The 14,737-nt window shown below is 38.4% G+C and overlaps 1 protein-coding gene across 3 annotated transcripts in view; it reads left to right on the top strand.

Moving 5' to 3' along the window:
* alk (ALK receptor tyrosine kinase) overlaps nucleotides 1-14,737 on the top strand; it is a 457,491-nt gene that overhangs the window by 188,102 nt on the left and 254,652 nt on the right. Inside the window, exon 1 of one of the 3 annotated variants that reach the window (XM_046855621.1) lies at nucleotides 12,854-12,869. The exons of the other annotated variants lie outside the window; for them this stretch is intronic. The gene's annotated coding sequence lies outside the window, so the exon portion shown is untranslated. Of the gene's footprint in view, nucleotides 1-12,853; nucleotides 12,870-14,737 lie in introns of those variants that run through there. 3 annotated transcript variants of the gene reach the window in all.

Here is a 14,737-nt window from a genome sequence, read left to right as displayed (position 1 = left end):
ACCATTTTCAACAGATTGTATGGCAGCACTATGGTTTCTCTACATCGGGATAGAATTTGTCATTTTCTTGCATTGTTACTTTTACCATACAGTGCATAAAATTTGAAAGAAGACAGATTGCGTGCTGCTGTGAATGCTGAGCGCAAGTCCGTGTGAAAGGAAGAGTGGCAAAGCAGGGAGGAAAAAAAGAGGAATTGTAACAGAATAAGGGGAGGCTAAAATTGTTTCCATTTGTACGATCTGGTCCAAGAGAGTGTCTCTTATGGACCAATCTGGAATTAATTTAACTGTCAATATCACCTTAATCACTGGAGTGGTGGCACTTAGATAGCATTTTCTTTCAGACTGCTGTGAAATTACAAATGAGCAAAGGCCTGTGTGTGCTTTTTTCTGCATAATATTGGCCTTGGCCCAGTAGGCAGAGCAAAGGGGAGGAGACCGAATAGCAGGAAATACAATAGATTTACAAAGCGTATACCCTGAGGAGGAATTACGTCGCACTATTAATTGTGTAGGTCTGAGACTGGTGTTATACGAGGTCAAAAATATAATCGATATACCATTAGCCAGAAGCTTTGTATATAATCCAGGCTGATGTCGATAGCATTTTAACTGCAATTGTGTAAAACTCTGGATTGAGTCCACTTGTGGACAAAGGCTTTCTAGCTCAAGCCATGTATGAGCATGTATGCAGACTACAGTTTTCCTCCAGACTATCCATTATTCTGCAAAGCATAGTCAATTTAAACACAAATCGGTGTTGGTTGTCCAGAAAAGATCACAAAATGGCCGATGTGAGAGCATTTTTCCCCCTCCCCCGTCCAAGCAAGAGCTACAACTGATTAATAATTGAAGACTGAAATCAACTGATTAAACAGCTGTTGCTCCTACTTGCTCGACCACATCTGTCCTTGACGGATTGGATTGGACACCCCTGAGTTAGCCAATAAGGGATTTCAAGAGTGTCTAAGTAAAAAAAAAAAGTGGAATTAGAGGTTATTGTGTACTACAGGGTATCTCCCCTGCAGCACTGTTGTTGTACATGCTGGCTCTAATTGAATGTCTGAATAAGGTAGAGGGTGGAGGTTGAGTGGTGGAGAATAAGTACCATGCCTGGAAGAATGAAAACCAGGGAGTGAATCCTACAGCCTATAAAATATAGAATTGTTATAACCTCTAATTTCATGGAGACCCCAGTTTACTACTACCAAATGATTACTTGCTCCATCATTTCACATTAGTGCAGAATATATTTTTTTATTGGTAGGCTTCACAATACTTCAATTATGGTGTGTACCAGACACCAAACTGTATCAGTTCTGGAAGTGTGTCTTTTAGAACGTAATCTGCTCAGAATGTATACAAAAAAGAGGGGGGCACAAGCACACAGTCGATTATTGGATGCGTATGATTTAAGTATTAAAAGTAAACAATTTTGTTTAGAAGAAGCACGTATTGGTCTGATGGTCAGGTGTCCACAAACCTTTGTCTGTCAGAAACAAATAAAAAACAAACCGACTCAAAGCTATGAGATAAAATAATATGAAAAGGTAGAAAGAAAAATATGTACAATATTGCCCTTTCATATTTGGGGTTGTATTAATGAATGGCAGTGTAATTTTAATACACATGCAGAATCAATGTTCTGGATTTTAATTCTTCTTTTAGAGTAAAGAAGAAGGAACTGCAAGCAAGAAGCTCACAAGTCTCTTCAAAGGTTTGCCACATAAAGTAGCACTAATAATTTACTGAGGGTTTGGACCCCAGAACCACCAAGGCCCTTGAACAAATTTCACGTGAATTTCACTGTGCTATATTGTACACGATATGGACAAAAGTTTGTGGACACCTAACCTTAAGATCTGTGCATGCTTATTGAATATCCCATTCCACATTTATTTCCCGTTTGCTATTATTATACCCTCGACTAGATTTGAGAGTGTAGTTATGAAGATTTGTTCTCATACAGATACAAGCGTATGTGTTCAATAGGGTTGAGGTCAGAGTTCTATAGCAGACCATTCAAGCCATGTGGATCATATCTTCACATAGCTTGCTTTGACAACGCACAGGAACATGGAACAGGTTTGTTCATTCAAGTGAATAAAAAAATTACCTCATTCTAAGGTATCCTATACATTTGTGTTTCTCCAGCTTTGTGGTAGCAGTTTGGGAAAGAACCACATACCTGGAAAAGTGTGAATTAATCAATACTTTTGTCAATGTAGTGTGTGTTCTTTTTGGGCTCTAATTGTTATATATTTTTAAATAATTAAGTGATATAATTGTTTTAGTCCCATTAGCTGCTTATGTGGACCTTTCTTAGCAAGGGATTGTATGTAACTGAGCAAGTGAAACGTATTGTCCCACTAAGTTCAGTTTTCAGAGTTCAGTGCTTCACAACATATCGGAATCAGATTCCAGTGTTGTAAAGAACATTGCTACGCTAGCGTTTGTTGTTATTTCCTTTCATGGTTGCTGTCCATGCCAAATAACACTGTCTAGACCTATTTACTGTCTTTATCAGTACTATTTGAAAAGGATGAGACAGAAATGCACTATTGTGTCCTAACTGAGTGCAAATTACATTAAAGTAGCGCAATCAGAACACCGAGTTGTACCCGCTTTCAGGCATTCTTAGATAACACTGACAACAAATTGGCGCACTTCGGTGTTTGAGTAAACAGTGAACTTTTTGGCTTGGAACACTTTAATTGTCGCTCAATTTTTCAGATAAGTTCCATTGTAAATTCTGTGCATATCTGTACCTTGAGCTGTCTATACAGAGGTCATGCGTTTTACGACTTCCCTGTATCTGTCAAATTATTTGCAGCGAAGGGAAGATGGCAGAGTCAAAGACAAAATTGATGTCAAAACTTGTCAGGATAGATGGTTCACTGATCACACACATTAGAGCCACAGATAATGGTTCAAGGACAGTGAAGCACTTTATTTATTTATTTATTTATTTATTTTTATTGGTGAAAGGGTGTGAAGCATTGACAGAGGTTTGTGTGTAGGTACAACGGTGCCTTGATTGCTGCGCTGTCTCCCCTGCAAGCTGGACTGAAAGGATTGTTTAGTGTGCGGCACTTCTCACTTTACAGGTGTAAATAAATGGCGAAATCTTGCTCTGCACTCTGGCAGCAAACACCTACAGTATCGATTGCCTTAGGCTCTGCCCTTGCAGAAGGTTATTTCACACAGAATTACCCACTGAATGCTCAAAACCGCCTACTTGATATGGCTCCAAAAAGGGCAGCTAGGCTTACTGAAACGAACTGCACTGTCAATAGTATGCAAACTTCTGCCCCTTGCAGCTTCTGCTTTCTTTTATTATATCCCTTAGGGTGGTTAAACATGCGCAGTGTCAATTCATTTAAGTCGATCCCTGGCTTATTTGGGTGGGTGAGATCACGGCAATTTTGCTCAGGTGTGGGCCAAAACCGTTTGAGAGAGATAGTTTCATTCAGTTTCCATCCAAACTTTCTGCGAAAAAGAGCAAGAAAGTGTAACTTCAGGAAGTGAACCAAACACTGTGTATTTTAGATTGCAGCATTTAGATCAAAATAAACCAAATGCAGTGTGTTTTGCATATTTGAACCACTGAACCGAAGAGAAAGGGAAAATACAACCAATGGTCCATAAGAATGGAGCTTGATTTCTAGCCATAATTAAGTAAATAAGTGTCTAGTGTCTGATTACGTTGCCCAGATTGTCACAGCAATGTTACCACTCATTGGGTTTGTGTTTGTAAATGTGCAACTGATGAACAAGAAGTAAACTATCATGTTATATAGATTCACATTTAGACTCCACAATGTAGACTTAGAGCCTCAGGAGGAATGATCTAATTGTTTTTGGTTTCAATCATACAACTCCTTGTTTTTATTGGGACTTTATCTTGTCTTGGACTTGACTGTGCTAATATGCTGTATTGACTTGTGTTGAATAATTTATTAAGTTAATACTCAAACTTCATGCTCATATAATGAACAGACTGTGCACTTTGGATTTTGATGTTGACCAGGTCATAGTAACTAATGCTTGAGGGAACGTGGAGAAGGGAAACCATAGGACAGCTCAGGAAAATCTTCAGCCTGACCAGTAAAATCCTCAAATAGCCTATACCATCATGGCCACCTACACTAATACATGAATAAACATTGATATCTTTAAATGGGTAGGTTTTAGGGAGACATACTGTATGTCTGTTTGGGTAGAAGCGTCATAGACTTGAAGGACATGACCCAGCCGGTATGGCCAGGTTCATTCAGGACCCATTTTTGTTCAGGTGTAGGTGAAGAAGGCAGCAGAGTATCAAGAAAAAGTGCATATGCCGCAACCATATGAGTTAGCAGAAATTGGCGAAACCGTTTTTAAGCGAGATCATGGGGCCTTGTGGAAGCTGTACAGCGATGTGCCTGGCTGAAACATAACATGCTTTAGAACTAATTTGAGCACATACGCAGAATCATGCTGTCACTAAACTATGATAACATGAAATTAATCCTTGGCAAAAGTATTAGAAGAGGAAAAAGTAAAACAAAATACTTGGTCAGAAGTGATGTATGTATGTGGGATCGCCTTATGTTCAATAAACATGGAAAGGAAGTTGGATGACTAAGATGGTTAACATTTTTTTTGTCTAACCCTAAATAGGCTAAAGTTAATGGGAATTTAAATGATCAAATAATCCCCTAAATGACGTATTGTAAAAGTATATTTTTGACATAATGGTAACTGGGGACAACATTTGGGGAGTTTCCAAATTTAATGTTAATTAAGGGATGTTCAATGTGTATAAATGAAGAAGATTTTGCCACTGATTTTCAGATGTCATGAACCATGGGTTAATTGTGGTTTTACTGCAATAAACTTTACTTTGCTTTTTCTCATCTGCATTTATTGAAGTTTAAATTTTTTTGAGAAGGATAATTTTTTAAAAGACATTATTGGTACCAGAAGGCCCAGCTGCTGTTGGGGGCTAGTTTTTGCTCTGACACTTGATCTTGGATATCTCAGGAGTCTGGACTATTTACTTTGCTTCTTGGCCAGTAAAAGCCCTCATTTTTCCCCAAGTGTGTATTCATGTTGGTGTTTTGTTGTACTAAACCCATTTATGTGGATGGTAAAAAGTTCCTTTTATTTTCGTCTTTGCCTTGTCTGACTTTGAGGAGATTTTGTGCAGAAAATTATATGTTGGTAGTAACCTTTGTTTCTTGTTTTTGCTTTTTGGATTTCCATTAAACACTTTGAACCACTTAATTCACCTCTGCTCTTTGGGTTTATTCTCTCTTCTTTGGCGCACTGATCGGTGTCTGACTCACATGCTTTAGAAATGACTTTGAGCCCATCCCTGGCTGACTAGTTATGTTCTTTGTCTTGTGCTTGACCATGATCAGCTTAATTTATTATGTGAAATAAAGTAGAAATCAGTTTCACCCTTTTTTATATTTGTGTATATGTAAAAAATTAGTTTCTGAGTATCTGTCAAATTAAATTGCAGTTAAGGATCCTACAAGTATTGAAGTAGCATGTAAGAGTTTCTGTGTTTTGTAACAATTAAATAAAAAAAGTTGCTGTGAACTGCATTTTTATTTAATTTTTTAACTCAGGCTTTTTTTTTTACTCAGTAAACCATTTTATCACAGCATTAAAACCTATACAGGCTTTACATTTAAAATATAATATGGAAAATCCACTGCATTTATGCCTCTATCAGCTATCTGGTAATTTTCACTGTGATTATCATTTAAGACAGGCTGTCATGCACCAGTTCAGCTGCAGCGGTATGACTAACATAAAATCATTGATTCTTTTAAGTACACCTTCATGGAGATTGACTGGCAAGTTGTTCCATGCGCCTTGGAAAACTTGCAACAGTTCCTCTGCCAGTGCTGGCTTTTATTAGTTTCTCTCTTTGCAGGTCCCTAATGACCTTGATGTTTAATAAAAATTATAATAAAATCTATTAACTGCATAAAAGGCATTACATTTCTTTTAAACTAAATATTCAGATATGATATGACACATCATACAGTATGTATGTATATCTGAGGCTATAGTCTGAGGCTATAGCCACAACGGATCATCCGTCCAACCTGTCCTCTACATCTGCCTCTTTCACACCAACTACCTGCATGTCTTTCCTCACCACATCCATAAACCTCCTTCTTGGCCTTCCTCTTTTCCTCCTTCGTGGTGGCTCCATCCTCAGCATTCTTCTACCAATATAACTCATGTCCCTCCTCTGCACATGTCCAAACCATCTCAATCTCACCTCCCTCACCTTGCCTCCAAAACGTCCTACATAGGCTGTCCCTCGAATAAACTCATTTCTAATCCTGTCCATACTCGTCACTCCCAACGAAAACCTTAACATCTTCAGCTCTGCTACCTCCAGCTCCGCCTCCTTTTACTTAATGCCACTGTCTCTAAACCATACAACATCGCAGGTCTCACCACAGTCCTATAAACCCTCTGAGGCGATAGTACGTCTACATTAATCCAGATAAATTTCAAATGACTTTTTTGTCAAAAACAGTCCACGTCCACTGCCGTTTTCATTCATTTATTAAAAGTTGCTCATCCACAATAAAACGTCTGAAAACACTTACATCCCTGTACTGGGCATGAGCAAACTGTAAGGCGCTTTGACTTGCATTATTTTTTCACCTTCGCGCTTATTTAGCTTCCTGTTCGCCGAAACGTTGCGGCAATGTCGAGGGAAGGCACCGTCACTGTTTTTGAAAAGCCTCCTTTCTCACAGTTCTTACTGTGACGCGAAAACTGGGTTTGAATTTTGTCTGCTTTGGAGAGCATTTTCTAAAAGCTACATTTTTGTTGACTGTCTCAGTGTGGATGAAAATGAAGAGAAAAATATGCATTTTTGAATGAAAATCTGTTGGACATGACCTTATACCTATAAACCCTGAAACCAAATCAAAACCATTTGACCAATCAGAATTGAGCATGGAACAGAACTGTGGTGAAATTATGAAAACCATGTTTGGAATTGCTCAGTATTGTATAATTGGCTTACTGTTATCTGCAGCTGTGGGTGTTCACGTATTTATTTATTTATTAAAGATGTGTATAGCATGCCAAGATTGCATTAATGATTTATAAAAAGCTGATACACACCACCAGAAATATTTCAAAATCCTTTTTTCCATCTGGCCAGTCTGTGATGCCTTTAGAATATACAGCACAGTACATTTGTGATGAAAAACAAGTGTTATTAATGATAAAGCTCGGTGGTGTAGACGTTGGACTTCTGATCGCAAGGTTGTTCAAATCTCAGCACCACCAAACCCACAACCTTGAACTGCTCGGTTGTGTAACTGTAAGTCACTCTGGATATGGGTGTCTGCCAAATGTTGGAAATGCAATGAATTAGTCATTGAGGTCTATTTAATTCTATTTGTATAGCGTGATCAACAATAGATCTCTCACAAACAGTTTTACAGAAATAAATAGATTAGAATATGTATTTTGAGGTAATGTATTATTTTATTTGTATCCATTATGAACAAGGCAGAGGCTGATGGTGTAAGGAAAACTTCCTGAAAATATCAGAAAAGAAACCTTGTGAGGAACCGGACTCAAAAGAAAACTCGCTCTCATATTACTGATGTATTTATTGTAAATAAATCCTGTCTATAATTGTGTAATATATGGTTGAATAAAAATCATTATAGTCTCATCATGAAGTCATTGCTGAAGTTATAAACTGCAAAACTGTTCATGGCAATTATAGTCTGAAGCCATCGGAGTAAAACTGTTCGTATTAAGTATTGTGCCGATGGCGGGCTTCCTGGATACTAAGTGATACCATCCACAGTAATCTCATAAATCTTTGGGTCTGTTTATATGGGTCCATCCTTAACAACAGCAGATGGTTTCCAACTGATAACTCCATCCAGAAGTAGTGAATCAGAATTCACGGTTCGGTTCTGTTAGAGGGAAAAATTACAAGACATAAAATTGCTTTTCATTTTTATTAACACAGTTTAATATTATTTCCATTTGTGATCATCAAAAGTTAAGTTTTTTTTTTAAACAATTACAAATAAATAGTGTGTGATTTACATTTAATATTTAATTAAGATCTGTTGTACTTATTTTTAGCAAACTTTAACAAATGTCTTTATTCCTTCCATCCTTCATTCATTCACCCTCCATATGCAGAATTGTCAGGATTTTTTTCATTATAAGAGACATTCTTAAAGCTGGACATAAAACGCTAGCCACTTCCTGGTTAGCAGCTAGTGCTAGCGCTATGGATTCTTTAGCGTTTTCATGCATGCACACTACAAATCGTATTTCCGGAACAGAATGTGTAGCCACAGTGACACTGCGCTAACTCCTCCTTTTTTTTTATACCACTGGCATTGTTGTATATGTTTTCAAGTCTAATAATAATGATGAAAATTCACTCAAAGTGCAAGGTGGAGAATAAACAAACTTGTGGTCCGCCAATTAATATGTTCCTGAGGGAACTGAGATTTTATCTATTCTCCGCACGTAAAAAGGATTGCATGTGTACCCGATCGAAAGCCGTGTACCAATATAGTTTGATACTAATATGTGTACAGTTATACTATATATATATAGTGATTTTTTTGTTCTCCATTTTTAGGCTTTCTCACCATAGGAGAGAATACAAACTTATACAAATATTTGATCAATGAGGCTGCATTGGTAGAGGTGGGAAGTAACAAATACTTTATTACTGAACTGTACTGAAGTAGATTTTTCAGGTATCAGTACTTTACTTCACTATTAATCTTTTGGACAACTTTTTACTTTTACTCATCAAATCTTTTACACAAATATCTGTACTTTCTTCTGCTTACATTTTTAAACCAGGCTCGTTACTTTAGTTTTAATCTATTTGGTGACAATATTTTTTTCTTCTCATAGCACATCTTTTTTAATCCATCACTGCTGTATCATTTCCTGGCTTTCACACACCACAGATGTAGGCTATTCTCCCAAGCTAACATTGAGCAATATAAAGGCAATATGTATGGGGTTAACGTGAATAAGACAGAGGGGGTCAGCGAAGTAAACATGACTGAGAACAGAGATTTTCCTGATCACCATCATCTTTTCTCTGATTGTGTTCAGCCTGGATACATTCATTAGATAACAACATTTAAAATTCTTTTGTATTAATATCTTAATATTATGTGAGGTCTATTTACCAGCATGACACTAAAACAGGTAGTAGTAATGACTACTTTAACTAGAATAAAAGAATTATAGTCTAGAGTCTTTTAAAACAGTATCTGTACTTCTACTTGAGTAAAGGATGTGTGCACTTTTGCTCTCTCTGTTAGTGTGTCATCAACAATGCATAGTACCACATTGAACTTTTAATACAATAAATTATAGTATATGTTAAGAAAAAAGAAAACATTATTGTGATTTCAAGGCAGTTTTTTCTTTTTTAGATTAATGAAGTAATCAGAAAGCTGATTACTTCATTTCACATGATGTGATGTCAATAGCGCTCTTTTCAGTGGTTTTCGAAGCTCCTGTGGGGCTGGTGGGCCTTTGGGATGATGATTGGCATGATTTATTAGCTATTACTATGGTGACATGTCATACACACACACATAAGGGGCAGGAGGCAGGGAGCCAGAGAGACTTGAGGTCAAAGCTGCAGGCTAGATTTATGGAGTGCCGCTTCACTGTTTAAAGCCTTGCTGTATTGCATTAAACTCTCCGATTATGGGAAAGCAGGGAGGCGTATCGCTAAATCACGTCCACTTTCATACAGAGCTCGCATTTTATTGATGGATGGTGTTTGTTCCTCCGTGTTCTGAATGCTACCGCTAGGCAACTTGCTCCAGTGTCATGCGGTTAGAATGCATTAGCTAAAGCACATTTTTTTTCCAAAATAATATGCATCCGATTTTTTTATGTCACTTTTGCAGAACCTAAATTTTTATACTGCACGCTGTATTACAGGATTGGAGGTCGCAATAGATTAGTGTATCGTTTTGCATTTACGGATGATAGCTCAATGATACACGTGCTGTCATTCCTGAGGGTTGAAATGCATCTGCACGCTTTGCATTTTTTTGCTTGGAGACGTCATTATTCTGCTTTCAACATGTTTGGATTGTATGTTGACATCTCTCGATAACTTTGCATTGTATTGCATTTCGTTTCATTTTGTCAGTGTGTTTTAATAAAGTTAAGTGTTCCTGATTCTAAGCATTCTATAGAATTCACCTAGTGGCAGCAGAACTGGTGTGTAGTGCTGTAGGTGTTGGGATGTGTCCATCAAACTATAACATTAAGAGTATGTTTTATTTAAAGGGGACAAAACACACATAGCCAATCTCATGTTAATCTTTAGTACCTATAGAGTAGTACTGGATCCTTTATCTTTTAAAAGATTATAGTTTTATCAGATTTATGAACGTTTCTCTCTGAAAACTGCAGAGTTCCTGGATGCGTGCTGTGGGTGGAGCTAAGGAGTCACAAGTACCTGTTGCTTAGCGATCATCTGCAAGCTGTGACATCGCTATAAATAAAACAGGAACAAAAGCTTTATAGTCTTAAATTAGATATAGTTAACAATCAGATCCAACCATACCTATTTGATCCAGAATTGAAACTTTGACATACACACACATTTACATTTGTGGCATTTCTCGACGTACAAAAGTGCTTTAAGTCTCTATCAATGAATAAATCTACACTGGTATGCTAGATTACAAACTGAAGATAAATCAGCCTCTGTTGAGACTCCCAAATCTGTTGATTTTTTTTTAACAAATCAAACTTGGAAAGTGTTAAAGTGTTTCAGTAAGAGGTAGGTCTTCACCCGTCGCTTGAAGATAGCCTAGGACTCCGCTGTTGGGACATCTATGGAAAGTTCATTTCACCACCTCGATGCCAGAACAAAGAAGAGCCTTGAAGTATACTTACTTTTTCCCTGATAGAATGTGGGACCAGTCAAGTAGTGCTAAAGGATCTCAGACAGTGTGGTGCAGTGCTGGGTGCTGGACTATTTTGCTGGTCTATTTTTGGCTTTATAGGCAAGCACCAGTATTTTGCATCTGATGCGTGAAACTACCGGAAGCCAGTGAAGGGAGTGCAGCAGTGGGGTGGTGTGGGAGAACTTGGGCAGGTTGAACACAAGTTGTGCAGCTGCGTTTTAGATCATTTGCAGTTGCATAGCGTTCAGAAGCAGACCTGCCAGCAGAGATTTGCAGTAGTCCAGTCTTGAAATTACAAGAGAATAAACAAGCACCTGGGCAGCCTGTGTGGACAGAAATTGTTGAATCCTTTGGATGTTGTAGAGAAGGAACCATCAAGAACGAGCCACGGAGCAACATGTGAGGAAAAGGACAGTTGATTGTCCATAGTTATCCCAAGGTTGCGAGCAGTGGCTCATCCAAGGTGATTCATCTTTAAGTCTTCTAGGTATATTTATATGTATATACATCATATATACAATTTTTGTATTATTATTATTGATTTTTATTATTAAAGTTATTGTTATTATTAAGTACATATACGTATATAAGTACTTTTTTATTTGTATTATTATTTTACATTATTATTTCAAGGTAACTGCGACTTCTGGCAGAATAAAAACAACAATATGCTTTCAGAACTGTATAAACCACTATTCCTATCAACCACTGCAAACTATAGGTAGCTAAATGCAGTTAATTCAACATTATAAAACCTTCTTTTGGCTTCTCCCGTTAGGGGTCGCCACAGCGGACCATCTGCATGTTTGATTTGGCACATGTTTTTACGCTGGATGCCCTTCCTAACACAACCCTCCCCATTTATCCGGGCTGAGGACCGGCACTAAGGTTTGTGCAACCCTAATGGCTGGGGTTGGTTCCCTGACCGGGGATCAAACCTGGGCCGCAGCGGTGAGAGCCCCGCATCCTAACCACTAGACCACCAGGGAACCTCAACATTATGATTGTTCTTATTGTTGAACCTATTTATATGGCGTGCAGCTACAAATACCAAATTAATTGCCCGTAAACAAAATCTGGTTGCTTTGTTTTCCCAGGCTTTCATATTGTGTGCATATATATTTATAGGTAATTAAATATTGTGCTTTGGAAAAAAAAATGGTTTGAATTAGTGACTATCTATAATCACTGATTTCAATTAATATTTTAGATGATTCAATGACATGCTAATGTTTGTTCGGAATCAAAATGTACTCCAAACATAAACAAGAAAATCCATTCTAATTAATATTCTGCTACATACAGACAAGTATTTAAACATGGGTTTTCCAACATTACTAATTTGCATTTAAATAAGAAATTATTTTATGACTGCCATGGCCACTCAATCATAAAATCTATAAACTATCCTGTTGCTGTTTCCTTCTCCAATTCATTTTTATAGTGTATCCCCCAGTAAATGATCTAGGTTTTGCCTTGAACCACAAGCACAAGCATCTACACCAGTCTACAGTTTATGGGGTGTTAGTCATAAGAGGTTAAACTCCCTCCTACTGTATAACCGTAACTCATAACTTCATGCGCTTTACTGCTTCTCTCTTCCTGTCAATGAGGCAGTGAAACACGAGGCTGCTTTCATCATCCCCCAACAATCCTGCCCACTGCTGATGCCAACCCTGCTGTGAGACGTGGCTGGAGGTTAAAAATGATGACGTGGGTTATTAAAAATTCTCAGTAATGATTTCTCTCATTTGTAGGTGTCTCTCAAAGCACTCAGTGGAGAGCTGATAAGATGCATCATCCTCATCATCCTTCTCCTCCTCCTCCTTATCATCATCATCATCATCATCATCATCATCATCACCACCACCACCACCACCATCATTTTAGTCCTTAAATGAGCACAAGGTAAAATTGAAGTCTGATTACACCTACTGTGAATGCCCAGGTGCACAAATCCAGAGCCAGATGGTGTTCACACAGTTATACTGAGGTCTTTACTAAATATTAAATGGCGTTTCATTTCACGGTAATTGCTATATTTAGATGCATTAAAGTCCATATTTGAGAAACAGCAGCTACATAGCATAAAAATAACATAAAAAGCCATAAATTGGGCTGCTCTGTAGATTCATTAGTTGGACCTCTGTTGCAACCGTTTACATGCAAAATATTAGCTTATACTCATATATTTCATTTCATTACATGATAGAAAAGAACCCTAATTAATAAAATAATTAATAAATAAAATTAACACTTGAAGAAATAATAATAATGTTATCTTCTTCTTTCGGCTTCTCCCGTTAGGGGACGCCACAGTGGATCATCCATCTCTATACCCCCCCTTATCTTTGGTCTTCATCTTTTCCTCCTTCCTGGTGGCTCCATCCTCAGCAGTCTTCTACTGATATACCCCATGTCCCTTCTCTGCACATATCCAAACCATTTCAATCTCGCCTCTCTCACTTTGTCTGTGAAACGTCCTAGATGTGCTGTTCCTCTAATAAAATAGTTTCTAATCTTGTCCTTCCTCGTCACTCCCAACGAAAACCTCAACATCTTCAGCTTTGCTACCTCCAGCTCCATCTCCTGTCTTTTACTCAATGCCACTGTCTCTAAACCATGCAACATCTCAGGTCTCACCACAGTCCTATAAACTTTCCCTTTCACTCTGGCAGATACCCTTCTATCACAAATCACTCCTCCCACTCTTCTCCACCCACTCCACCCTCCCTGCACTCTTTTCTTCAATTCTCTAAAACACTCTCCATCACTTTGCACTGTTGACCCCAGGTACCTGAACTACTCCAACTTCTACACCTCTTCTTCCTGCTACCGCACCACTCCACTGCCCTCCCACTCATTCACACTCTGTCTTACTTCTACTGACTTTCATTCCCCGTCCATCACCACTGCAAACAGGAAAGGGCTCAGAGCCGATCCTTGATGCAATCCAACCTCCACCTTGAACCAGTCTGTCATTTCTACTGCACACTTCACTGCTGTCACACTGTCCTCTTACATGTCCTGCACCACCCTCACATACTTCTCTGACACACCAGACTTCCTCATACAATACCACAACTCCTCTCTCAGTCGTGCCCTTTCTCTACATCCACAAGTCCACAATGCAACTCCTTCTGTCCTTCTCTATACTTTTCTATCAACATTCTTAAAGCATATATCGCATCTGTGGTGCTCTTTCTCGGCATGAAACCATACTGTTGCTCACAGATGGTCACCTCTTCTCTCAGCCTGGCTTCCACTACTCTTTCCCATAACTTCATGGTGTGACTGATCAACTTTATTCCCCTGTAGTTACTGCAGGTCTGCACATCTCCCTTATTCTTGAAAATTTGTACCAGCACACTCCTTCTCCATTCCTCAGGCATCCTCTCACCTTCCAGAATCTTATTAAACAATCTGGTTAAAACTCTCTCTCTCTCTCTCTCTCACTCAGATCATATCAAAAAATATGAGAAAGCATAAAGAGTAGATCGAGTTGACAAGGAAAAAGTGACAAAAGTGGTCCATTAAAGAAACAGTGGTGAACCGGTGACAGGGTCATGGGGGCAAAGGCTCACTGATGCACGTGGAGAGCGAAGGCTGACCCATGTGGTCCGATCCAACAGATGAGCTCATGTAGCTCAAATTGCTGCAGAAGTTAAAGCTGCTAATGCTTTATGGTCAGGACTGTTTTGGCTGTTCTGGTGTATCATTTCCTGGCTATCACCCACCACAGATGTAGGCTAACTTACAAAGCTAACAACGGGCAA

The sequence above is a fragment of the Silurus meridionalis genome, chromosome 8, assembly GCF_014805685.1.
Source record: "Silurus meridionalis isolate SWU-2019-XX chromosome 8, ASM1480568v1, whole genome shotgun sequence".
Classification (NCBI taxonomy): Eukaryota; Metazoa; Chordata; class Actinopteri; order Siluriformes; family Siluridae; genus Silurus; species Silurus meridionalis.
Note: the sequence above shows the minus strand (reverse complement) of the source record. Positions and strands in the feature narration are given on the sequence as shown.